This window comes from Acanthopagrus latus, chromosome 7, assembly GCF_904848185.1.
Source record: "Acanthopagrus latus isolate v.2019 chromosome 7, fAcaLat1.1, whole genome shotgun sequence".
In the NCBI taxonomy this organism is placed as follows: Eukaryota; Metazoa; Chordata; class Actinopteri; order Spariformes; family Sparidae; genus Acanthopagrus; species Acanthopagrus latus.
Window position 1 is genome coordinate 11200735 of NC_051045.1, and position 27451 is coordinate 11228185.

Genomic DNA, 27451 nt, shown 5'->3' on the forward strand with positions numbered 1-27451 from the left:
TGGATGAGGAAGCAGGGCCTTGCAATTATTGGAACTACATCAGTCAGGATGGTGCTCACACTGGGGTTGTTCTTTCCCTCTATTCTCAGTCTTACTTATTCTCTCCTGCATGAGGATTTTTTGGTGTGGACTTAGCAGGATAAGAGATGATACAGTGAAGGCATGTGTGTGCCTGCGTGTATTTGTGTGCGACAGACTGAGCCAAGGTAGCGCTGAGCTGGCATGACGGGGGAGTGATAGGCAGCCCATAGGTACAGGATCCATTATCTAATGACCGTGCCGTTTAATCACGCGTCTCACTGACATGTTTATAAGGCTGAACTTTGCGGCGCTATTAGAGATGGAGACGAGAGAGGGCCGCAGCCCCAGCCTCGGGCCCCCAGGGCAGGCCTGGCCCTTTACCTCCTCTCCCACACCTATTATATGCTAATTACAGCCATTCCTAAACCACGCTTACAAGGAGTTAATTTAGTGGGCCATTACGCCAGTCTATATTTCAGGGTGCCGTGTGTAGGGCCCTTGTGGGGCTTTGGGAGAGGTGTAGAAGTGAGGATGAGAAGCTGGAGGAAATGGGTGAAGGGTGCTTTATGTCTCACAAGGGAAAAGAGAACAGAGGAGGGAAGAGTGGCAAGTCTACTTGCCGAGCTATTTGTCTGACTGGAATGAAAGAGCTGGCACAGGCACTTTAGGTCAAACAGTTGGTGACAGAGGGAGGATTGTCGACTAAATCAGGCAAAGCTATAGCTGACACAGTTGGTTGGGCAGATTTATAATTAAGGCTGTCCGATATGTAAAAAAAAAAAAAAATCGTATTAAAATTATTTTGACATATTACAATAACAGTATGATCCACGATTACTTGGAATAATTAATTTTGCAATCTCAATTTTCATTAAACTCATAAATATGTGACATTTGTTGCAGTCTGTGCCAAACATGTTTTCTTACATCATAAAACATTCTTTGTATTGCTGGGGTATCTCTGCAGCACCACAGTGCTTCTTCATGAGGCTGTTTTGTAACACATTTGGCAGCTTCTGCAATTTGGACATTGTACTCTATTTTGAGAGTATTCCGATCAAATGTGCAACCCTATTTATAGTGTAAAAATTAATTGTTTACTTTTTAGGAACATACAGGATCAATACTCAGTGTTGTTTATTATGTTGTCGTTCGACAAAGATGATGTGAAATGTATGGATCCCATGTAAATTATAGTTTAAAACAATTTAAACTGTACAGTTCATTCTACTGAACATCAGTATCAGTATGCAATTTTGCGTGCATTTTTCATCAAATCTTACTGATTGTGAAAAAGGCCCAGCTCTTGTGAGGAGCATGTTTCAAGAGATCACTACATGTTTTATTCATGTATTCTGAATAGTTTTCGTCACTTTTAGATTACTAGGCGACATCTAAGGCAAAGTGATTTGAGGATCTGCTGCTAGCTGATACTCTGAGAGGAGGAGAGGTAAAAACAGGCACAGAGGGATAAGCGTACATGGGAGCTGGGGAGGTATGGAGCAATGGGGACATGAAATCAAAAGGCAAAAATGGTAGTGGAAATCTTAGGGGACAGGGGGCCCTGTGGAGTGGCAGAGAGGAGCAAAGGGAGTGCCTGAAAAAAAACGATGGAAAGATGTGGAGACAGCAGAAGGAGGGAGTCAGATAAATGCAATAGCAGAGACGGAATGATGATAGAAAAGCAGGTCCCTGCTTTGGGGGGTAATTAAAAGAGGTTTCTTCTTATCGCTGTTAGTGACACTCTGGCATGGCATCGAATGTACAAAGGACACACGTACATGTGTATATCCCACTTGCTGAAAGCTTGTCGGTACCTGTCCATATGTCTGTGGACATGAGGAGATAGCACTGTGTGTGAGTGTGTGTCTGTTTATTTGAGGCTATGCTCTGCTGTGGCTCTACCTCCAGGAGGCAGGAGGCTATAACTCCATCACCTCCCCGCCTATCGACTCCCTCTAAGGGGGATCGATACTGGAATGATGGCCCTCCTATGTCTTCCCCATCCATCCGCTGGGCCATTGAGTGTATGTTAATGTTATGAATTATCGAGAGAACAGTTACTATTGATTGGCCGAGGATTATTGGTGGGCTGCACAACGGGATGGGGAGGGCAAGGCGAGGCTGGGGAATGGCAGACCAGAAGGGAAGGACAGGTCAAAATCCTGCAGAAAGGTTTAAGTATCTACTAAGACTCCTGACCCTTAAAGGACCTGGGTCAGAGGTGACCTGGAGGCCATGGCTGACTGTTTGATGTTTTCTACCCCCACCCACCCACACCTACCCAACATACAACACTGAGCTTGTTCAGAGCACTCTGTTTTCTCCTCAGACACACATTTTCTCAATATCTCTTGCTCTCTGCCCGACACTTGACGTTTCCTGAGCCTTATCGTGGCTCACAGTGTGATTGTTTACAATAGCATGCATTAGCCAGATATGAGACACAGATACCTGAGATAGATTATTTATGTTAAGGGAAGGGTCCTTAAGTCTTGGAAACAGACAGGTTGTCCTTTATTATTCAGAAATAGTTTCTCCCTCTTTGTCTCTCTGCTCCATTTTTATACTAACGATGCATGGCTGGGAGAGAGTTGAAGAGGGGTGAGATTAAAGCCTGTACACCTGATACTGTCAAAACATAGACCTCCGCCCCTCGGGGAGACATATAAACAGTCAGACATACATTCATACCCACACCCACACGCACGCACACACACACCCGAGCGCGCGCGCACACACACACACACACACACACACACACACACACACACACACACACACACACACACACACACACACATCATCATCATGCCTGCATACACTTACAATCTCCAGTTTGTATGGTTTGGAATTGCCCTGAGTTATCACAGAGCCCAGGGGAGAAGAAAAAAGACTTTCCCAGGCAAACGCCGATCTTATTCAGCTCAGGGAAATTCTGCAGACCTAGAGAAGCAGTGCCACTGTAGTCTGGGAAGAGAGAAACTATTATTCCACAGGTGGACATCACAAGAGTTTCAGTAAAATTCCACCAAACAATTCCCTCATTTCACAGTTGTTTTGTCTTTGAGAGTGGTTCATGTGTTAAGTTTACCGTAGTGTTTCTCTAATGTGTGCAGCAAACACTATAACTGCCACATTGTGATATACTGTACAGTTTACTGTATTTAGCCCATTCAATAGAGCACAAGTACACGAGTAAATATTGTGCTTGCCAACTTCTCTTTATAGTCCCACAAAATTCTCCAAGTCGTCACAGGAGCTGCTGCATCCTAAGCAGATATAAGAGCTTACTGGATACCTGATACACAACAACTTAGTTGATTCTTAATCATTTGAATATGTATTGTATAATATGTATGTCCTCAATACAGTAAACCACAGGTTTCTCAGTAAACTGGTCACTTTAGTCAACTGTAGTGGATTGACAAAAAATGTGACATAGACTCTGAAACACTGTGGATACAAAGTACAGTCATATCGGGTTAATTGTTAATCAGCAGCATTCGTCAACGACAAAAGAGGCCTGACCATCATCCCTGCATTGTACGAGTTATCAAATCTGCTTCATCAATTTGAGAGATTTAGCAGAGGTTCAGTAGAGCTTTGCCCTAACTGCAGGTTTGTTGGTCAAAAAATAATAGCCCCCTCACTGTTCGGGATAAAAGGTATAAAGATTGTGTGGAGAGCATTTTTGTTTTACCTTTGAGCTGGTAACAGTGCCTATATGTGTGACGATCTGTTATGGCTACGACCCACAAATGGAAGATTTGAAAAAGCAGCCAACAGCAGGTAGCAGCTAACTCAAAAATGTCTGCGACAACTTGAGGTCTGGTGGCTCCTTACCCTCTGAGTGGGGGACAAGTTCGACCACTGTTTTGTTCGGTGTCCAACCATCCATTATCTGTAACCCCTTCTCTTGTGCAGGGTCACAGGGGGCTGGAGCCAATCCCAGTTGATATTGGGTGAGGGTGGGGTGGGGGTACACCCTGGACATGTCGCCAGTTCATCACAGAGCTGACATGTAGAGACAAACAACCATTCACACTTACATTCACACTTGCAGGCAATTTACAGTTACCAATAAATCTAACTTGAATGTCTTTGGACTGTGAGAGGAAGCTGGAGTACCCAGAGCAAACCCACGCCAGTCGCAAGGAGAACATTCACAATCCACACAGAGAAGCCCTAGCTTGGAATCAAACCCAGAAACTTAAGTGATAACCACTGTTCCACAGTGTAGAAAGACATAGCCGGCCTAGTGGATGGTCTTCTTGGCAGCAGTATTGTACAGTCTGTGTGTATAAAAGGCTAATATTTGAAGTATTTCAGGGGAAAAGCAGAACAGATCAACAGAAGATGAGTAGTTCGGAAGAAACTAATAGACCCTAAGATGACACCATAAATCGTTTTCTGTTATTGTTCCTTTTATAGTTTGTTGTGTTTATTCCTCCTGTGTGTTTTTCATAAAAGATTACTGTGAAAGGCATGGATTGAATTGGTGATGAAGCTAATGATGACTGATAGAAAGTCTTGATGATGTGCCCATGGCCTGCTTGTGTGCTGGATAATGTTTCCAACCCACATTCCCCAAGGTTTTCATTCAGAGACAACAATCTGCACACTGAAGCATGTTTCATCACAGCAAGAAGAGCACTACGGTCCACCCAGTGACAGATAACCAAGCAACAGCCTGGGGTTGTAAAACTGGTATTCACCTTCATGTGCTTTAAGATCAGTAATGGAAAGCCCATGAGGAGGAAGATAAAGCTCATAATTAGTAAATTCAAGCTTAAATGTTGTACTTTAAAATATTTTTGTATATTTTGTACATTAGTTTCCAAAACCAATTTATATTTTTTTTTTGTCAGATACAGGTAGCACAATTTTTGCATGACAGGCACACTGCAAAACTAAGATTCAGCAATATAAAAGCCACATCAGAACCAGAATGAAGAATAATAATGCATTGTGCATGATGGCAGAGGATGGGGTTATTTCAAGTATCTCTGAGGCGTTTATGTCTGAAGCATTCCCTTCTTCAGTGTTCTCCATTCTGAGCCTATAGACATTTACTGGCAATTGATCCTGTGTCTAAGTGTTAGTCATAAATTAACACCCCTCTGCTCTCCACCTACGCTTGACTGTATTCTCATCTGGCCCATCCAATCACTAGGCTTCACAACACAAGCACACACATACACACACACACGCACACACACTAGTGCCTGACCTAAGCTGTGACTCATTCAGCTTCAGCATTCAGTTATTCTATGATCTTTTTGACTCAGCAGGGAAAGTGTACGTAATAATGTAGTTCAAAGAGTAACGGATGAGTGTCTACAATTGGAAACTGGTGTGATGTTGGAGAATGATGAATTAATGATTCTGGCAACTGATACAGCTGTAAGTTGTGGAAAAGGGTTGGAGAATAGAAGCTAGAATATGACTAAATGCCTGAAAAAAAAAAAAAAAACTAACTTTCTCTGAAGCCATTGGATTTGGTGTGAGAATATATAATTCCTTAAAACAATTCCGTCTGAGTGGACCAGAGCCTGGGGGAACTGCACCGAAGGCTGCTCAAATGAATTAATAAAACAGCATTGATCTTTCATAGTAGCCAAGGCCTAGTCCTGGCCATGTGGTAGGCCGGGGGCAGTGTGTAAAGGCCCTGCCCAGGCTCGGTTAACTGTCTCCTGGGTCAGGGCATAGGAGGAGCGTGGTCCTCCTACTCCACCTGTTCCTGGAAAGAGATCACTGCACAGCTCCAGCAGTATTCACAATGAATATTTAAAGAGGAGCCCTGATTACTGTGTCAGAGCCATAATAAGTGAGGCATTAGTACCTGTTATGAGTAGATAGTTGATAGATTACCCACGTGTTGGGCAGGACAACAGGTTGAAATCGATATCAATATATCAATAATAATAGTATGTCTATACTATATACACAAAATGTAGATTGTACTGAATGAAAAAAAAAAGAAAAAACATCAAAAATAGTCAAACTGAACGTGTTCCAGTGTTATGCAGTGCATGAAGCAGAACACAAAAGTCCCCTTTTGTACTCACTCACAAAAGTCCACACATTATTCTGTGAGAAAATTACAAGATGAATTCAGTGAAAGATACAAAACAATTATAGTTGAAAGGGTTAATTGATTAGTCAGTCAACAGAAAATAAACCTCTTGATATTCAGTTAACAGTTTGAGTCACTCTTCAAGCAAAAATACATAACATTTGTCGCTACTAGATCCTGGAATGTGAGAAAGTTTTGCTTTTCCTCTTTTACATCAGTGTAAACTGAATATCTATCGCTTTTGGACTTAATAGACATCGCAATTGTTTGCCTTTGAAAATTATAATGATCATCTTTCAGTTCAATATAACCAATTAATTAAGAAAATAATAATCAGATAATGAAAATAGTCATTAGTTGCAGCTTCATGTTGTCTTGCACATGGTAAAATGAAAAAAAAAACAACAACTAAGCAGACATACAGAGAGTACAGCACAAAACTTAAGCATCAGATCTCTTAAATCAGTTACCATTGAAAAAATAATTAAGAGCATCAGGACTTAAAGTCTTAAAGAAAAAAGGCTACAAAACAAGAAAAATGTGGGAACAGGTCAAATTTAGTTAGTTCATTTCAATTCCAATAAAATGGAACTAACCAGTGAATAACACCAACCAGTCCTTTAATAAGTTCATAAATAGTGAGCCAGAGGAGACAAGGGTTCAACTGGGGGCTCCTAAATAAAAGTTGCCATGTGCAAGGGCATATATCAAGATCTGGCTATAAAGCCTGCCCTTTAGGGTGGGGAGTAGTGGGAGTAGTTGACTCCTGTCTGCTGATAGGGAGCCGTATATCACTCAGTCCCCAGCCCTGCCAGTCTCGCACACACACTCACACACTCGCACCCTCGTAAATGTCACCTGTTAATCTGGCCTCAAGTGCTGCTCAGTGCACTCACCCATCAACAACCGGAGCTTGGGAGAGTGATGCTCTGAGGCATCCAGAGGTTCGACTGAATGAGAGAAAATGTGTTGGTGAACGAGACATACTTCACATAGATACACACTTGTATGCAGAAATACTGTATACAGGAAAACACACACATTCAATTTAAGAGCACAGCCCACAAGAAAAACAGTTTGAGCTTCTCCAGTAGAGGTTATAGGTCAAACAACAAGCCTGGTATTTACAGTAACACTGTATGGGCAAGTGTGACTGTAATAAAAGAGCACATGGCTTCAGGAGAAACTATGGGCTTGTTGGTAGCTGCTAAAACTAGAGTTAAATGCACTGTGCACTTCTTCAGAACTACCCCCTCCTCCCGTGCCTTTCCAAGGTCCTTGCTATATCTGACCATTTCTGTCACCTTACGAAACAGTCTGACATCCAGACCCACTACTTGCTGCGATTGGTCAGCTGTGTGGAGGTTAGGAAGGGTTTAAACTTCTCTATTTCTTCTTCTCTTTTCTTTATCATTTGTTACACAATTATACCTCTCACTTTTCGTGTAAATAACCAAGTGCAACACTCTGAATGTCTGTTGAGCCTCAAAGTTTAAACAGTATCATGTGTTGCTTTTTCACTACAAACACATTTGATTTTTGACGTGGTTGAAAGAACATCTTACAGATCATGAATACACACACCCAGGCAGTAGAGAGGCATTGACAAGTATAACCATAGAAATATTTTAGCTGTGGTTGAAACATTTAAGAGGACTAACTTGTACCCATGTTGGTAAGTTTTTTGCTGTTTGATGCCCACTCTATGAGACACTACTGCTAATACCAATTTGACACTGTGATGTCTGGGCCGGGGCACCTGCGTATAAGTACCTGAGCTCTTTCTGACAGCAGCGTCCGACGCAAATGCGCTTTTAGCATTGTACATGACATTCCTCCCTCCCCATCTAATATCACAGTTAATTGTGTGTTCCTGAAGGAAAGGCTTTGATTGACAGTTATCAAGCGACATCATATTTCATCACACCTTTGTTTTGAAGAAGGTCATCTTACACATTCTTCACCACACACAGTCCAAATCCACAAAGAAATGTTTTTAAAATTATTTATTTAAAAATAATTTGAGTTATATGACACACATGTGTTCTTGTTTGTGTGTGGATAAGTGGTCTGGTGGTGTGGTCGAGTGTCTTCATATGGGGGGACCTACTCAACCGTGCATGCCAATATCCAGTTGCTGTATATACACATGTGCGCACGAGTATGTGTGTGTGTGGTGATGTGGCTCCAGGACTGCTGTGAAGCAGCCCTTGTCTCATTAGCATGTCAATTGACTCCATCTGCTTTGCACATGAAAGGGCCAGGATGTGTAGGAGGACAGGAGAAAGAAAGAACGAGGGATGTGGAGGGGGGCCGGGGACGGCTGTGTATTTATCTCCACCTTGTAGGAATTTGTATCGTACACTGAGTGCACTTATTAAGGATCACAGTGTGGGGTTCTCTCTCTCTCCCCTTGCCTTCTCTCCCTTGTGCTCTCTTTCTCTTTCTTACACACACACACATATTCAGGTACACACATAAATGAAAAGACTGACACATATGCAAATACACAAGCAGGACACTTCCATTCATTTTCATGCTTACAGTCGTCTGCGCCATATACACTTGGATGTTATATCACAGTGTTTGTTGGGAGATATCCAGATGTGCACCATTGTTGGTGGCGAAGTACAGAAAAAAGCACTAGTCTATAAAGGCTATCGTCAACATATGTGAGTTCACGCTCAACCTTATGTTCTCAGTGTCTCATAGCTGCGAAGTACACCAGTGCCAACACTCCCCTCTCTCCTTCTGCGTGCATGTCTTTAGGGTGATGATAACTCCCATGGCAGGTTTAAGAGCACAAGCCATATCCAAGTGTTGTGAAGTAAACATAGACAAACAAACACTGACACAAGTATACAGAGACACAACATGGGCTGTTGCCCCTGCTGCTGAGAGGAGGGAGGGTGATGAAATGTGAGGGAGAGGGGTGAGAGACACAGAAAGAGGCCTGAGGGTAGGGCAAACAGCAGGTCTGTTTTTGCCTGATGAGCAGATCACACACTCCATAACTGCTCTCTCATTCTATCTGCACCTGTTACGGCATTGATGCTCTCAGCCTCCTTTATTTAGTCTTTATTCACAGTTAGTAGGTTTACAAGCACTTAAGTAGCTCAGTTATTGTCGCTTTTCTGCACTAACCGGATTTTTTAGGGGGCTTACACACCAACACTTACAGGTGGCTGTGCTGTGGCGCGTCCTTGGCTGATCATTGCCTGTAGTTTTTGTGCTGTTGCCATTTCTGTTAGCCCCAGTCGGCCCTTGGCAGTCGCTGTCTAGCCAGTTTTTCACTAGGGATGGGTATCATTGGGATTTTATCGATACTACTACTCTTACTGATTCTCCTTATTGGTTCACTGACTTGCTTTGTGTGCATAAGTGGAGGAGCTCAGCAGAAGACAGGCAACATGATGATAAATTACACCAAACCGGAAAGAAGTTTAAACCCTGCTTAGTTTCTCACCTCCGCACAGCTGGGTCCTCATGGCATGAAATGGGTGTGAATCTGATTGTTGTTGATGGTCTGACAAAGGCCTTCCATAATCAGACGTAGGAAAGACATTGAGGGTGGGGGTTTCTGTACCTATTCAACCAGTTGACTAGCGGTTTTGATGAGGTATACTGGCAGCTCGAGTATAAGCTGCTTTCTCTTTCACCAGCAAACCATCTCACTTTGTTGTCAGCCGTGATGCTTTGACAAAAACCTGACAAATACATTTAAGTTAAGCCATCCCGGTCTAAAAATATGGCTAATTACAATAAACACAAGCCTACAATAACAAGGTTCTTACAGTGCATGGAAACACATCCTTTTTAACCTGGTTTCTATCTCTATCCTGGCTTAATGTGTGCGTGTACACAGTGAAAGCCACTATCAACAAAGACTCCGATCACAATTCAACACTTAACACTTAACTGAAATTTTCAGTTCAGTGTGGTCCCTCCAGGATTAATCTGTTCAATCCAGTCCAGCAGGAAGTGTCTTGTGTCCCAGGGAGATTCTGTCATGGAGGAACTGTGGCGCACTGGCCTCAATGCATTGGGGACGCTTGGCAGATACAGGATGAGCTTTCTCATCCTGTCCACGTGGATTCCCAGCAGTCTACAGAGAGCGGCTGTATCTAGCCTTCAGTAGGAGTGGGGCAGGCTAGAGGGTAAAAGAGGCAATTAGAGAGAGTTAGAGGCAGAGGGGGGAGGAAGAATGGGGGGGGGACAACAGGGATGCGAGAGACAGGGGTTTACCTTCTAACCACGAAAAGAGAGAGCATGTGACAGGTTTCACTGGAGGAAGATGCGGACAAAGACGCACCAACATCAAAGACTTGTTCTCCGTTTCTACTCCTTCCCTCCATTCTTTACCTATTCTTGTGTTTGTGTGCCTCATTCTCCATGCAGGATGGATGTGTGGAAGTGTAAGGAAGGAAAACGCCTCATTTACACAAAAAGGCCCCTTTCACTCTGTGTGCCATCTTAGGATGCCTCATTCCTCTTTCTCTTTTTCTGTTTGTCTGTGAGTCAGTGTCTCTGTGTATCTGTCATTACACCAACCGTGCTGAATAATTCATACAAATAGTTGCCATATTCCTACTGGACGCTACTGGTTTTCTCTTACAGGCAGATGGAGATAAATACTTTAAATGCCATGTGGAGCTCCTGTTCTGCAAGTTTTAAGTAGGGCTACAACTAAAGATTTTTTTTACTAACTAATCTGTTGAATTTTGAAGGAGGATCAATGATTGGTTGTGTAGTTTATTTTACAAAAGTTCAGAAGTTGTAATAGTCCAATTTGTCACCCTCAAATTGCTTGTTTTGAACAGCAGCTTTCCAAAATTTCAAAATGATCCATTTACAGGGGTTTTAAACAGAGAAATTAATCCAGACCTGCCCATTTTCACTCTGTGCTCCAATTACAGTTGAGCAAGCTCGATACATGTATGACCCTCAGACAACTTTCCAGTTTCATGTTAAGCTCATACGCTTTATGTTCTAGATTTGTGTATTTTGAAAAGATGAAGAAGTAAATGGTGAAAAGTTGTTGCACCTGTACCCTGACGCCTTGACAGTGAGAAAGGTGTTTATTTGGTTCCCCATAATAGAGAAAGCTACTATAGTAGATACCTAGATATTATGTCTGAGGGGTATTAAGCTGTACAGTAGAACTCCCCATCTGGTGAACATCAACACCATCACCAAAGACACCTACATCTATTCAAAGGTAAATAATACAGTAAGGTAATTATATCAATGCCATGATTGTCACTGACACATTGCATCTTGTATAGTCATATCTTTTATCTTTTAGGTTAGCTAATGTTAGCAAAATGCTAGATGCAAGATCCTCATTTTTTCTGTGGTAACATTAAAAATGTTTGGAGAAAGACAGATAGGTTGGTTGCTGAAGTATGTTTAGGATGACATGAGTTATTGTTTGCCAGAAAAAGTACTTTTTGAATGAAAAACTGAAAATTGACTATCAGCAGTTCAACATGACAATGACAAATTGCTGTTTCTGTGCAATCAGCAGCCCACAACCCAATTAAATTGAATTCACACTGATAAAAAACAAAAAAAAAACAGCAAAAGCTTTTCTTTATCTTTCCTCGATAAATTAATAAAACAATTAATTTATTAGTTAGTACAATGTTTAAACATGAGTTCTAAGTGATCTGCTTTACTTTAGCGACAGAATGTTCTCGGCAGAAGTGAACGAATGCCCCCCCCCCCTCTTCATTTCTGATTAGTGATGACCACTGTATGAAAAGTGTTTTGAGTTAAGGTACGATATCCAGTACGAAACTGTGTGGTGCTTCATGATCCTTTGTATGTTAGTGTGCTATAAAACTAGATCAGAACTGTCCATGAGTAAGTTGATCCACCACCCTCCTCCTTTGGTTGTGTTCTGTTTGTATATCCCAGCAAAATGTGTTTATGTGTGTGGATGCACATGTAGACATCCGCAGATAGACAAACCGAGTGACGAACACAAGCTCGTGCCTGGTTCCTTTCATCCCTTTGCCTGCTGTTGTGTTTGGTTGCTGTGGTGCTCCTGTGGTTTGCCGGGGGAAACTGGCAGGTGGAGGAGTTGATTTGATGTTGGGTTGGGGCTTTTTGACCAGGGGCGAAATTATGCCAGCTCAAAAGAGGCTGCAGCTGCCTGCTGACACTTGAGGTGTGGGAGTATGTGCTGATATATGCGTCAGCCATACAAACAGCTGATGCCCAAAACTGATAAAAACACCTCAGATGTAAACATAGCGTATAGTACGTTAGATCGAGTAGATAATCGTTTAGCCCACAGTACATGTACTTGTTTGAGAGAGTGTGTCAGTGCGGGGTTTAATTATTTGGACAAGATGAGCATGTGTGGGTGTAGTTTAAAGAGCCCAAATTAGAAACATATGAAAGCATCTTTCCCTATGAGCATTAATGTGGCGGCTCACTCCTCATCTGAAAATAGGTTTGAATCGCCAGCAGGATGACAGGGTGTAGCAGCAAAGGGTGATTCATTGGGAATAGTCATATGCACTATTGGGAACACTCACCTTTTACTCACTGTGTGTTTACATTGTCAGCCTCAGACTCATCTATTGTTATGCAAAGCCAAATTTGAAACAGAAAATTCAATTTGACATGAGGGACCGTATGGATTCAGTTGAGTCTGTCTGTCTGTTTTCAGTTCTAAGTGTAAGCATGCATGCCTGTTAACCCCAGTTGATCCAGGTGCAGAGAGTTGCTTCCTGGACTGGGCTGTGGCTCTGCCTGTAAATCAGCTGTCTTCTCCTACAGTAAGTGGGAGCTTTGATTGGACCGACGGACTCATGCATGTTGAACTGAGTTGGCGGGAGGCAGCTGGCAAGCTGTGTGTTGTTTTTCCCTGGTCTGGTTCGGTATGGTTGGGCTCGGTTTGGTCTGTACCAGCCTGTTGTGACCACATCAGTGGTGCTCACAGGCCGTCCTGAGGAAATGAACAGATACAACTGACTCAGCAGCACTTAGTTCTGGTTATGATCACCAAACACACACACATGCACACACACTATTCTGTCCCGATTACATAGTGTACTGTATGAGCTTACTCATACGCAGATGCACACTCATCTCATGCCGGCTTGGTGTGTGTACTCTGCTACAGAATACACACTCAGCAGTACCCTCCTCCCCTCCTTCTTTCCCTCATTCTCTTTGTGTTTGATGTTGTTCATACTCCAAAGGATACAGTCCTCCATGCCCATCATATTAATTGTCAGGCACCATGATGGAGTCATCAGTCCTCCTACTCAGCAGTAGATTTCACTCACGCAGGTGTTGGATCTGCTGACCCGGCTGTCCGCCCTGTCCCACTGGACCAGCAGGCTATGACCTAATGGTCATCTGATCCCCTCAGCGCCAACCGCCGCCATCGTTCTCCTCCTCCTTTCTCACTTTTTTCAGTCCCTCCCAGCCTCCCCTTTTCTCTTGCACCCTCTCACTCCGGTGTCTGGTTTGATGTGACCAGAATAGTCATGGTGATGTCATCAGCGTGAGTCAACAGGTAGGTGCTTCAGTGTCCAGCTGAGTCGGCGTTTCCGTTTCATAGCAGGCTGGGAAGCTGTTCTTCCATGTGACCACTGCTAAAGCCATCACATCTGTGTTTCACTGAGCACAGGTCCGGCCTGTGTCAGCACAGTGTGTCTTGATTTGACTTTCACTGTGTAAAACGGACATTGCTGTTATTTTTAAAGCCTTTTATTCAACCTGTGTGATGTTGGCATCTGCCTTTTTTTTTAACTGTCAGGGATGTAGCTTCAGTTGAAGGTTGCAGTGTGTTTGTTATTCTCTCTTTGGGGTCTTTCCAAGTCCACATTCCAGTAAACGAGTGTAAGAGCTGTGGTAGTTATGTTGTAATTCTCACTGTCATAAACACTGCTGAAGTGTGTATGTGTGCATGTTTGTGCGTGTGTGAGAGAGAAAGAGAAAGAGTAGAAAGGTGGAGCGACAGGGAGGAGTGTGTGCATGTGTGTATTGACGAGGGTCTTTTGAGTTACCACTGAATGTGGACAAAAACATGTTACACCACTCCAAATTCCCCCTCTGCTGTGGGCACTTTCCATAAACAAACTTTATTTTTCAGAACCCAGACAAAACATCCACCACAGTTCAGAGAACATTTAACAGAGCCCCTGGCCATCGAAGAAAATGAGAGCAATAATTCAGTATTGTTTAGTTTTTTGGTGTATTTCATAACATGATATAACATGATCCCTTGATAAACTATTCTATATACTAATGTGAGCCAGCTTAATTTGACGAAAACAGCAAAATCCACAGGGAAACATATCAGGGGTGATTTACTGGTTAGATTGAGTCATTTTATGTCCTGGCTGTTGAATTTATATAGGACTGATTTTCATGGTTGTGAGCCTCGGATGACACAGTGACACAAAATGATGATTCAGAGAGAAGATTATTAAACATCTGGTTCAGTTCTGTAGAAGTGTATTTACCTCACGATTTCAGCAGAAACTTTTCCCTATTTTCCCAGAAGTTTTTCTCATCTTGGTGACAGCATTTCTATAACCTATATGTGACATGGAGCTATTGAGATGAATCTTAGGCTGACAACAAGTGCAGGGTAATGTTTTTCACATGTGGGCTTGAGCCATAGGGGTAAGTGTGAGAAATTTTATCCCCTCTGGGGTCGCAGTTTATTTGTTCAGTTTGCACTCATGCGCTGTCTGAGTAGGAACCTCTCTCACTCAGACATGTATTTGCTTTCCAGTGGAACTTAGCAGTTAGTTCTCTCTTGTTTTCCTCCTGTTTCATAGCGTCTCTCCTCCAACTCTTCCTCCCCCCCTTCCCCCTACACTATTAGTATCTCCAAAAGTGTTTCTCATTATGCTCATGATCTGACCATATGGTTGTGCGCTATTTGTGTATCTCTGTGTGTTTGTGTGCACTGTGTGAAAAGATCCACAAGAGTGTATTCAGGCCATACAGATACACACACGCACACACACACACGCGCACACACACACACACACACACACACACACACACACACACACACACACATAAACACACTTCAATCACTGAATCACACACTTTATTTGAGCCATTTCATTCTGGGAGATCACAGAGCTTGTGCTCGTTTTTGTTGTGGTCTTTTTATTCGCCTGCTGGTGCATGTCCATAATACACACAAACACAGAGATGATGTGTGTGTGTCTGTGTGTTTACAGCTGTGCTGTGTGGGCTTCACCTCTCAATGTGAGGGTTTTTCAGCTGCTGCCCATTCCCTCTGGTCAGAAACCTGAATGCACACGGTAATGTGCCCATTAACACACACACACACACACACACACACACACACACACGCACGCACGCACGCACGCACAGGAGCTGCGGTTTGACCTGCTGTCTCCAGATGAATACTCTTGAGACCTTTTAGTTTATGGCAGAGCCATGTTGAAATACTGTGGATAAAGAAGGCCATCCAAAATCTAGAGTTCGGGCTGCTGCATGTTGGGATTGGCTGCTTTTTGTGAAAGTTAGAAACACAGTATTGTCTCTGATAATTTAAGAATGTTAAAGGTCTGTATTATGGCAGACAGTTTTAATTTAATTTGGTTGTATTAATTTATGGCTCTGACTACTACTAGAGTTAGTCTCAGCTGAGTTTGCTTTTGTTGTTGAATCAGAGCTGTAACAAATTAAGAAGGCTCCTTCAATGCAGCTGGGAACAAAATGCTGTACCATAGTTATTCATCACCTAATCTTTTCACGCATGTCCATCTGCTTGTTGATTGATTGTTGTTACAGAACAGATTTCAATGAAACTTGGATGGAGGATGGGTCTCGGCCCAAAATAAAGACCCCATTCACTCTTGGTATGGATCAGGATAAAGGGACTGATCCAGAACTTTTTGACCTTAAGCCAGATTAACAGAATAAACTGTAAATGCTGCAAACCAAAAGTTTTTCCTGAAAGAATTAGTGTAACGAGGTAGAGTGTACAAAAAGAACAAGTGCTATCCACTACTAGTTAAATTACTAGTGAAAAGGCAACCAGATTAGCTCATTAACTAAAAATACATAAAGACGAACATCATCACTGGATATTATCAAATGTGTAACAATAACACATATAACACACAATTCAGTTTAATATCACAGTCATCTCGAGTATCACAATATTGTGACAAGCACATAAGCAAGACCATTTTGAATCTGTTTTTTTTTTATATTTCTGACCAAGATATCAGCATTTGACATATAAAGTATGATATTCTTAGGTTTTTTTTATATATGAATTTATACAACTTTCTTTCAGCTATCACTGTGAAAATTGTTTAATCTCTTGTTGTAACTATCTTAAGTTCACCAATAGAAATACTCAGTTCATGTAATCTACCAGGAATGTGCACTTGCGTGACTGTGATTGGCTAACGCACCGCAATAGTTGGCTTTGTTCAGCTTATTGAATCATTCATCATCTCATCTCACTTTGAACCTTAGTTTACTCAGTCATGGTCCAGTAAAAACTGTGCATGTCGAAATTTGGGGATTTAAAGGTTTTCTGGTAAACTGCAGCATTAATTGTTCCTTCATGGGTAGAAACAGTTTTCCTACCTTGTAGGCAAAACTTATCTGAACTACATTGCTATCAAGCTGAAAATGAGCTGCTTTTCTTAGCTTGTGAAAAGTACAAATTTTGTTACAAGGTTGATCATTAAAGGCCCAAATAAAGTGGATATGAAACCACAGGTAGTCTCATTCTGTCTCTCTACTCTCACTCTTCTCTCTCCATCATCTCATCGCAGATTCGTGATGATCTGTCTCTCTTTCCAGCTCCCTCTCACAGCATTTCTTGCCATTACCTGAGACTTGTTTTTTTTCTTTCTGTTCACACAGAGGCACATAAGGCACATATAAGCACATACACACAGGACGGCAACACAATAACCTCGGGCCTCTGGTTATTAGAAAATCACCCAAACCTGTCTTCCCCCCCAGTCGTGGAAGAAAGGGGGAAGATTTCCCAGCTATATTAAAGGAGAGGTAGTAGCCTCTGTCCCGGCTTCCCTTCATCTCTCCCCCGTTTATTCTAATCACACCATGGCTGTCTCCTCTCCTGCCTTTATTTTGCTCTATTTTTCCATCTCTTTGTTTTGTTTTTCTCCTGACAGTGACTGGGTCTCTTCTGCCCCAGGGGAACAGAGTTATGAGCCCGATGTCCTTTCATAGTCAATTGTATAATGCGGTGTGTGTGTGTGTGTATGTGTGAAAGGAGTGGGGGGGATGCTTGAGAGAAAGTGTGTGCATGTGTGTGTACGTGCGCGTGTGCACGTCACTGACAGTTAGTCGCCCACTGAAAGCCTATATGCCAGCGTGGGTGCATATTGTTTACAGATCATGTCCTTCATTGTGGTATTTTGGTTGGGTCCTTCCAGGATTCTGCTATCATGCTGACCTCCTCTCTGTCCTGTCACACACCACTTGAAGTGCTGTAATGATATGTGCACAGTCCCCATCCACATGGCCATCCTCTTCCCATTCTCCCTTGTAACACTGTGTACAATGCCATGCACTGAATGTCATATCAAATTGGCCAAATCGCTCTCTACTTCAAAGTTTACTGCATGTTCTCATGGGCTCTGGGCATGTATGTTTGTCAGGTGTTGGTCAGGGTATCTCAGATAAGAGTGATGTGTCAGTGAGTGCTGGGTGCTGAATGTTCTCCCATGTCCCTCCAAACAAAGCCTCCCCATGTCACATTCTGTCTAGGCATGTTGGAAGGGAGGCTGACTCTGTATCTTGACCCCCTTTCCTGGGCTGGGAAACTCAACCCGCCCCCTTCACCTGCTCCTGAGCGGGAAGCCCGTGGTCTGTGGGTTTTGTTTGGGCTCTGTGCGCTATTTTCATACAACCTAATCTCGCTTACGTTCTGGGAGTAGTGAGGACAAGAATTAGAACTACCAGGATGAGTGGACAGAGAGTTAAAATGGGAAATGGTCAGTCATCGTTCTGACATGTGTTTACATTGTGGCCAACTTCATTTTAGTCACAACTCTCTTAAGAAATAGGTACTTTCCCATGTAGCTGTTTCTGGCAACAGGTAATATATCACAGGGTGGTTGATGTGAGGCAGGTCTTTAAAAAGTCTGGAATTTCGAATAATTAAAGATTTAAAGGTGGTAAAATAGTGCTTTTGAGTCTCACATCATTGTTAGACGTCTTAAAACTGCTTATTTAGTCAAATGTTTAACTTGCAACAACCTTGACTGGAACACTTTTCATTTTTTATTTAGACTTGCAAACTCAAAATTTGAAAACTAATTGTTCTACTTTTGTAAAAGAACTCCCAAACACATTGTTTTATAACAGCCGAGTGAAGTGTAGAAACAGTGTAGTAAACCCCTGCTTCCTGCATAAACTTAGATACAGTTTAATTGTCTGTTTTCATGATGATATTTCAAAGTTTGACATCTTCGTCATATAACATGCATGTTTGATGTTTTCATGTTTCATTAAAACTCTACACATTTACTGAGGGCTGGGTATCTTTAAAACATGTAGATACTATGTAGTTATTTCAATAACAATACACATTCACATGTTGAGTCCAGCCTGCCATAACCTATTTTTTTTCCTGCATGCCTCAAGACAGCCAGTCACCAGTGCTATTAGATCTTTGCACAACTAGCATGCTGCGTGCTCATTAGCTCACTGACCCCTATGAGATATTGATATTGATATTCGATATTGGAATTTTTTTATCAAATGACAGGACATTTTTTGAGACTGCAAGTTCAATACACAGCCCTAATTTACCTTTTGGGGCCGCAGACTAAAAACAACACAATTTGATTTTACCCCCAGTCAGCTGTTAGTCTGGGATGTCACCCTTGGGTAGATATAAAACGCACAAGCAAAGCAAAAAAGCACGGCATGAAATAAGTACAGCAGAAACGTCAGATAGAACGTTACAGCTGCAACTGAAAATGACAACAAGATTGCAGAGTTCACACTTCTCCACAAAGCAAATCCACCCCTAGTTGTTTACCTGGAGGGGACTGTTGTTGTTAACATGGCGTCACTGTGATTTAGTCCACCGACTGCTGATTGAATCACATGTTCAAACTGATACTCCTACCATGCTACTTTGGCGCTCATAAACAAGATTTGATTTTTCAGCTGTGTGAGTGAATGTGAGATCATCCAAGAGCTGTAATGGAGGGAAGCTGGGAGAAGGTCAGCTGGATTTTACAGTATTGTTTATGATGAAGGTTTATCACGAAGGGTGCATGTGTTTGATATACAGCTGTTTAGGTCTGTGATCACACCTGTAGTGCTGAATCACACCAGCCTCTGAAGGAGTTTTATTAGAGGACCAGTTCAGAAAGTAACCCAATACTTTTGATCCATGGCTCATCATGTGTTTATTAACTATTTGACTCATATGTTTTTAACTACTATTTTACTTCTTTTATAACCCCCAAGTGTGCTTTTAGTTTAACTTTCTTTGATAGTCTTGATTAAAGACATTGAAATTGCTCGATTCAGCGGCTATATGACTTCATAGACCCCGCTCTCTCACATTATAGTGCTTTGAGCCCCACACAGGGTGCAGCAGCCTGACCGTGGCTGACTAGCACTCTCCCAAGCTGGGCAGGGCAGTTCTGGAAAGTCCCTGGCTGAGGATGGGGCTGGCAGACTGGGGGGGCTGAAGTCCTGGAATCGTGTATGTTTTCCTGGATCAGGAAGGAGGATGTGGTAGACAGAAGACACCCCTCAGCTCACCCTTTTAAAGAAAATCACCCCCTACCACCCACACCCACACACTACCTCACCCCACACTCAGTCTGAAGAGGTGAAGAGAGCGGGAAAGATTACAATTCCAGTAAATTATGCTCAGTCAGAACAACAGATGGGGCAAACCAAAGTTAAAAAAAAAAAAAAAAAAAAAAAAAAAAAATTAAGGGAGAAAAGTAAAAGATGTTGAGCAGAAGCCCTAATGACAGAGGGTTACATTTACGCATTTACTAAAAAACACATCATACATGCCGAATCTATTGGCTGTGGTGCAGACTTAGTGAATGATGGACTGTGGTGTGTGTCTTGTCTACTTATGTGTCTGTTCGTGTGTATTCAATGTGTTATGTTGACAAAAAATGGGCACAAACAGTAGTCCATCTGGGCTGCCCTGCCTCTTAACCCAATGTCTGGCTGCCATTTATCATACAGGCACGAAAACCTACACACACACATGCACATGCAAACACACACACGCCATTGAATACAGCTGGCCGTATAACCACATCACACACACTCACGCACGTAAGTATGGTCCACATTATCCCACTCTGTGAACATGGACTGGAGGATATTTATAGCTAATAGATTTTTTTCTCACGAGAGGGAGAATTACAGTAAAAGTGTGTGTGAATCTGCCACAGTTGTGTTGTTGTTGTTGTTCTGACAATACTGTAATAGTGAGTGACTCAGACTCTCTGTGCTTGCCAAAATCTTGCCTGCATTTTGTTTCTCATTCATATTTTTTAATTTTTTCCACTGGGCTGTGTGTGTGTGTGTGTGTGTGCACATGTGCTCCATCAGTCACACTCTTTGTGTTTGTATGTGTGTGCACGCGCGTGCGTGTGTCTGTGTGTGTGTGTGTGTGTGTGTGTGTGTGTTGAGCTGAGGAGCTCAGCTGTATGGCCCACTCAGGTTTCACCTTGGCACCAGCGCTCTCACCCTGGCAGCAGATTCCACACACTATTTGCTGCCAACTCTCCACTGCTTTCCACACCACCTGTAACATATGCTCACTTCTAACGAGGGTAACTACAGTTTCCAAGACTGCTCGGGCCACAAAATATCATATATCCTTCTGTTGCAGAGAAACTTACAGAAAATTCCATGTTGATATTGTTTTTAGAATTTCTGTGAGAGTCAGAGAGCCTGTATTTTACTGCATATGCTGCAGTAAAGTTTTGCTCCCGTCTTTACACTATTGTGCCTCAAAGAGTTATTGAAATAATTAAACTCTCAGAATAATGATAAGCATTGACCTCAAGTGGGACCAACATTCCAAAGCTCGAAAGCTGTTCAATATACAGTCATATCAAACAGATAAAAAGCAGCGAACTTCAAATAATGCAAGTGGTTTTGCACTTTTACACTCATCATTTAGTGTCAAGCTTCCATGATTAGATTAAGCTTTTGATTTCAAGATTATGATTCAGTTACATTTTTGATTTAAACATTTTTTTCCTTCCCCGACAGCTGTGCCATTGTTAGACTCTTCTTTCTATGAATTAGGGCTGTAATGACATCAGGTTTTCACTACAGATCAAAAGATGTTTGAAACTATTTAAAATTGTTTCACCAGTCTGTTAGGAATTCACTTCACAAAAACAAAGAGTCACTAGATGGGGTACTACAACACAATTTGAGTTCCCTCCTCTTTAGGATTGAAATCGAGACGCCACTTGCCCTAAAGGGTAACAGATTTTGGGGCGAACTATTGCAAATGCAGGGAAAGTTATGCCTTTTGCAGCAGCAGCTGCACAAAGTCTGATGAACTGCCTTCTGTCAAGGTCTGTTGGGGCTGAAGATTAAAAATACCAAATCTGTGTGTGTGTGTGTCCGCTATTCATATTTGCTTGAGGCTAGCAGCCTTAGAATACGTTAGCTCCTGCTAGCTACTTGCACACCTGAATCTCCAACTGAACTGTCAGTGGCTGATTTGCATTATGGGTAATGTAGGTGCCAGGAAGGAGCAACGATGGGTGAGTAAAAAATGGGGGTTGAGTTATCAATTTGACCATTTGACAAAAAAAAAAAAAATGTCCACGTCCAATGTTATATGGGTGCAAAGCTAAATCATCATTAATTGGTTATGTGTTTATGAATATTTTTTCTGTTATCAAGCCATCAGTCCAATATCGAATAATTGTCTCTGCACTCATATGATACTGTCTGAGCAGCGCAGACAGCAGTCTAGATTCATAATTAGGTGCATCACTGACACTTAATGGCAACAGTATAAATAATACATGATACAAATATTGAGAACCTATTCATACTGTTATCTATTGTATGTATCAGTATGTAAGAATATATAAGAAAAGTCAGTGATTCCCTTAATTAGAGAAAGGTTGAGGAGGAGGATCAACAGGGGCAGACAGATGGAGGCCCAGTGGTGAAGGCGACACCACCACCTCAAGAGTCCCCTCATGTGGGCACAACCTTCGCCCCCCCTCTGCCATTCTCCTACCCGCTTCACCACACCCAGAGGGGCACCGTGGCATCCTACAGGCTGGCAGCTGTTTTTTGGGAGCTGGCCCCTCCTTCACCCTGCTTCTCCTCACCTTACACCTGAGGGAGGGACACAGGGGTCAGATCCCCATCTTGAACTTGTCTTCAGTTCTATCGCTAATGCCACATTAAACAGTGGTGCAATAAAGGACAAGCTCCTGCTGCACAATACAAACACTGCAATGCCTAAAGTAAAGGGCATGGAGGACAAAAGCTTGCTTGCCAGTAAGAGTTTGCGTGTGAGTTTGGTGTGTATGCACAAGTACACAGTATCCGCAAATGCATATGATCTTAAAAACAGAAGGAATAACTTCAGGCCCGTTTCTGCCATGTCAATACAGTAGATCTGCTCAGTGGTCCTGCACTAGCTGCCCCGACCTCCCACTGTGCACCTCTCACCGCGCAGCACTCACAGAATAAATAACAATCACAGCCAAGTGTAAGAAACTCTGGGCTTCACCCAAACTGTGGCCTCGCTCAACCAGCTGTGGGAGGCCAGGGCATCAGGGTGTGGGGTGGTGAGTGTTTGCATGTGTGGTTGCTGGTGTGTATGAGGGATGGCTGCTTGTATATGTGGGTGTGTGAAAGCAATGGAAATGATTGCCTCTTTGTGTGTGTGTGTGTGTGTGTGTGTGTGTGTGTGTGTGTGTGTGTGGCTGGATTCGGGACTGGGAAACGAAGAGGCTGAGTGACCCCAGTGATATTTATGTGTTTTATTATGGTGAAGGTGGTGGTGTGAAATCCCCTGACCCTGAGTGTTGTCTTTGTTTCAGTAGGTTACACTTACCAGTACATTGACAATATGACTCGATGTCGCTGGGTGCAGATTCTTAAAATACGTTTCTTTATTTTTTCTTTATTTTTTTTTCTTTTAGATACTATAGTGGCTGTAGGAATGGCAGTGTTGGTTGTTACACCACTTTGGTACTGACTGAAATGTGTCAACAACAGTGAGATGGATCGCCATGAAACTTTGTACAGACATTCATGGTCACCAGAGGAAGAAGCCTACTGACACCTCATGCATCACATTTTTGGATTTCTCTTCCTTTTTTTGCCCCACTGTGTGACCACTTGCTTCTCTTAAAACAACAACATATTTTTATGATCCATAATGATGAATTTACTTCCTTTATCTTTGATCATGCCCAGCTCAGCCACCTCACCAAAGCCAGACAATCACAATGCTTTGAATTGTTTTGGGTTTTTTTGGCCTTTTCTTGCTTTATTGATAGTACAGCTTGAAGACGGTGACAGGAAACACGGTAATAGCAGGGGAGTGACACGCAGCAAAGGGACCCATGTGCCGCTGCAGAGCCTCGGCACATGGGTCGCGCGTGCTACCGACCGAGCAAAGTGGCTTGTTGACAATTGTTTTCTAAACGTGCGATTATTGTCTTGATTCTGCGTCAAGACAATCTTTCGAAAGATAATCACAGTGCATCTATGGATCATACATACCACACATAGTTATGGTCTAAACTTTCCTTGACCACTTTATTATGCTGCTTATTTCCAGAGTAAAGCAGATGGTAAACTCTGGGCCTTGTGCTTCTATAGGCATTGCTGCTGCTGGGCAAACTGCCTGCTACCTCCCCAGCCTTGAATGCGGCCTCCCAGGGGACAGTCCCAATGCCATCAGGCCCACTTATACCTCTGATTATGCCACTAGGTCCGTTGTTCGATTGTGTTAATATAATGACCAACACTGTATACGGCTGTTAAATGATGTTTTCCCTGCATTACAATAACGCTTATTCTGTGCATGGGGTGCAAGACAAAGTTTATTATGTCTCCTGCAGATCGATAGAAACTTAGATTTATAAATACAGATTAGCATCGTGAATAACAATTAAAGAGTGGATCGATATCACTCACCAAAATAAGTTGGCCTCAGACAAAGCCTCCCTGGGGATTTCCAGCCAGCTTAGCCTCTGACTCACTGCTGGGAGCAACAATAGTTTCCCAGGGGATAGCAGGCTGGATGGGATTGTGAGGAGGAGGAATTAAGAGTTTGAGATTTTTGACAGAGTGGTACATGGAAGAGTTGGAGAAAGGGAAGACTATGAAGGCATTTGCAGGAAGGCTGATGGCAAGAATAAAGGAATGGATGATCGAGAAAAGCAAGGATGTAACGGATTAGCAAGGATGATAAAAAAACACAAGGGAAAGTGAGGCGATAGAATTAGAAAGGATAAGAAAGACAAGATTTGAAAGAAAGGGAAAATGGGAGCCTGAGATGATGGAAAGGATTGGACAAGAGAAAGAGGAACAGGCATGGAGAAAGGGTGCTCGGTGGGGAAGTGGGGTGCTAATTCAGAGAATGGATGTGAATAGCAGCCAAGGCATTTTTGTATTAACATAATTAACAGATGGTGTTAGTGATTAGGTTACATGCGATTCAGGAAGCCAGGGTTGTTAGCTGAGTGTTAAGGCTGCACATTCTGTCAGCCGGAAAAAAAAGAGATCGGAAAAGAACAATGTCAGTGGAGGGAATTAAATCAACAACACCTACACAACTGTGGGGGGAAGTGGGGTACACCCGCACGCTCACATATACACAGATGCATGTGAACACATAGGCACCAGCACTCAAATGCACCCCTCGCGCGTGCATAGACAAATTCTTTACACACACATTATAAGCACTGGTCCAATTGCAGACTTAAAATGCATTGTTTCTGGGTTTTTTTAGTGTACCGGCGAGGGACATAAAGGCGTTTTATGAGCCATGGCCCACTTTCAAAGCTTTGTCTGCTATAAACGCAGCTTTGATATGAGAATAGTGACATGCTGCTGGGAGAAGACTCTTTGTGACTCAGTGAAATGTAAAAATAGTCCTGTTGGCTAACTAATGTGAACACGGTGATGCTTTTTGTTCTGTGTGCTATTGTCTGTAACTATAGGCAGGAATGTGTGTATGTGTATGTGTGTATGAGAGACTTGAGAGCGATTACACCTGCTGTGTTTATGCATTTTGTATCTGTGTATGCTTTGTATTATTGCTTTCATCTGGCGTATCGAGTTGCTTATACAGCAGTGTTCCCACCAGTTGTGATTCGGTCTTTCACCTGTTTGATATTAAATCGTATTACTCACTTCATGTCTGCTGCCATGTGAACGTGTCTGTCTGTGTTTGTGTCTGTCTGTATCTCTGTCTGTCTGTCTCGTCTGCCAGTTGGTTTGTTTTTCCTGTATACTAACAGCAGTGAGTTGACTGCGCTGATACGTCTGTGTACCATGTGAACAGACAGACAGACTATACAGTGGAAACAAACAATTTGCCTTGAAGCAATAGGTACGTGTGCACATGTGTGAGTCGGTGTGTACGTGAGATCATGTGTGTGTTTGCGTGGTGTCTGTGTCTTCAAAGCAATCTGGTTTTAATGACCATGGGATATTGTCCAGCATGTAATTCAGACAGGCAGGAATGTGTTTGGATGTGTTCTGTGTGTCAGTGTGTGTGTAGGTGCATTTGGCAGTCGGTCCGCAGCCAGCCATGCTTACGAGTGTCCTCGTCCAGTGGGGACTAGCGTGATTATGACTGGCCCTCTGGTGGTTTCCAAATCAATCACAGGACCTCGAACTCAGACCAAAACTCTGACAGTCACTACCAGTTTCCTGGAACAATCCGCTCCCCTTAAATAACCTCACATGGTTTCAATGACTTGTGCTCTGTCATCAGGCAAGTTGGCGTGTGACGATACTGGGTGAATCCGTCCGCCCAAGGCTCCTTGGACAATATAAAGTGGGTCATTCAGTCTCTTCGTCTTGCTTTTTGGCTCCACGTTGATGTCTTTGGTTTAAGCTGGCAGTTTAGGAGGCTCATTAGTGGTTGATGGATAGATCCTCGCTGAAGTTTGTTCAAATATCAGGCACCAGTACCAGCCTTACTGTGTTACTGCTGTATCTTGTCCCTAAGCCCAGGCTCATAATAATCACTTTCTGACTTGTTTCCCAAGAAACCTTATATGTATGTAATCGACTTGTTTCAAAGCCAGTGTTATTACGTAACTCATCATTAACTACATGGCAACACTGTTCTGTATTTCCTCTCTGCTGGTTTTGCTTAAAAAAATTTCCCACACTAAAGTTTTTATTCCAAATTTGCACTGTTATTCCAACTGATTTATAGTGTTGCTTTTTCAGATAATTTTTTATTCAAATAATTGTTTATTGATCTAAATAAAGGGATATAGTTACTAATTTTTTAATTAATTAATGACACATGATCTAACCTGCTTTTTGTCACTGTTTGTCATTTTAAAAAGCGAGAGTTAGTTGGCTGTTTTGCTCACTACTACCCTTCCCAGTGAAAAAGTCAAACCTAGAATTTAGGGTCATTCACATCGATTCCCCCTGATAATTTTCTTATTGATCTAATTTTCATTTGCATATGAAAGAAATACCCTACTATGGAGGTTTTTAAAATCTTTTATTATGTTTTTTTCCCCCTATTGCTTCTCCCTGTTATTCAGTCGTTCCATAGCTGTAGAGTTGCAGCACTTCTTACTCTGTTTTATAGTCATGTTTCAGCAGCTTCAGTCCCATGCCTCCTCCAAGTCATGCCCTCTTCTGTTGCCCAACTTAAATCCACAGCAGTCCAGAGTGGAATCAATGCAGAATTAGAGTGATGGCACGCTGTGGCTGGGCTAGGGTCATTTTATGGTGTGGACATGGAAATAGAGGATCAATCAGAGCCATGATATCTTATTACTAACGTTAATTCACCCAGAGGAGTATGGATCCATGCATTAGCTTGGCTGAGCCTTGATTTAGAGCAGAGTGGAATTGAGTGCGGAAAGAACTATGTGTGTTTGTTTGTGTGCGCATGCTACTTTCTTCAGGTTTTGAGATTTGCCTATTTTTTTCACATTTGTGTGAGATTATATAATGTTTTGAGTATCAATATGAATACAGAGCAAATATCTACATATTTACAACATTAGATTTATATACCCTACATGAGGTTAACATATAACTGAAATCAGGGGGATTCCTCACTAGGGCAGAGCGAAAGAGAATAACATGTATATGCACACTTCCTTC

General features: G+C 42.4%; 1 long non-coding RNA gene across 13 annotated transcripts in view; it reads left to right on the plus strand.

The window, feature by feature from the left end:
- LOC119022914 overlaps nt 1-27451 on the plus strand; it is a 191331-nt gene that overhangs the window by 70410 nt on the left and 93470 nt on the right. For 9 of the 13 annotated variants that reach the window (XR_005076114.1, XR_005076118.1, XR_005076116.1 and 6 more), the window contains one exon: nt 15322-15405. The exons of the other annotated variants lie outside the window; for them this stretch is intronic. This is a non-coding gene — a long non-coding RNA (uncharacterized LOC119022914). The remainder of the gene's footprint in view (nt 1-15321; nt 15406-27451) is intronic. 13 annotated transcript variants of the gene reach the window in all.